We start from the raw sequence: 434 nt of genomic DNA on the forward strand, positions 1-434 counted from the left end.
CGCTAGCCTGGGGTTCCCGCTGCCACCATCCAAGGCTCTGGACTCACTTCTGGCTCTGCGCACCTTGGAGAACACAGGCCTGATCGTCCAATGGGTGCTAGACCCCATAAAGGCACTTGGGGCACTTCCCCAAGTCAGGGGCTGATTAGGGAAGCCTCCCTTAGTCCACCGACCTAAGGGGCCTCCTTGGCATAATTTAGACCCACCCCTCAATACGTCTCCACACCGGTCACAAAGGAGAACTTTATTGATGACAGCGGTAGGGCGGAAATAGGGTAAAAGGTAGAGCAATATCATAGAAATCTTACAGGAATATCAAAGGAATCCCATAGAGCAAACCAGGGTGGCTGAGGTAGCCGTTTCAACACGCATCTGCGTTACTGAAGCTAAATATCTGATCGGATCTCTAGTAGCTTACTCACTCGCATCGTCCA

The sequence above is a fragment of the Alligator sinensis genome, unplaced genomic scaffold, assembly GCF_000455745.1.
Source record: "Alligator sinensis unplaced genomic scaffold, ASM45574v1 scaffold1282_1, whole genome shotgun sequence".
Lineage (NCBI taxonomy): Eukaryota > Metazoa > Chordata > Crocodylia > Alligatoridae > Alligator > Alligator sinensis.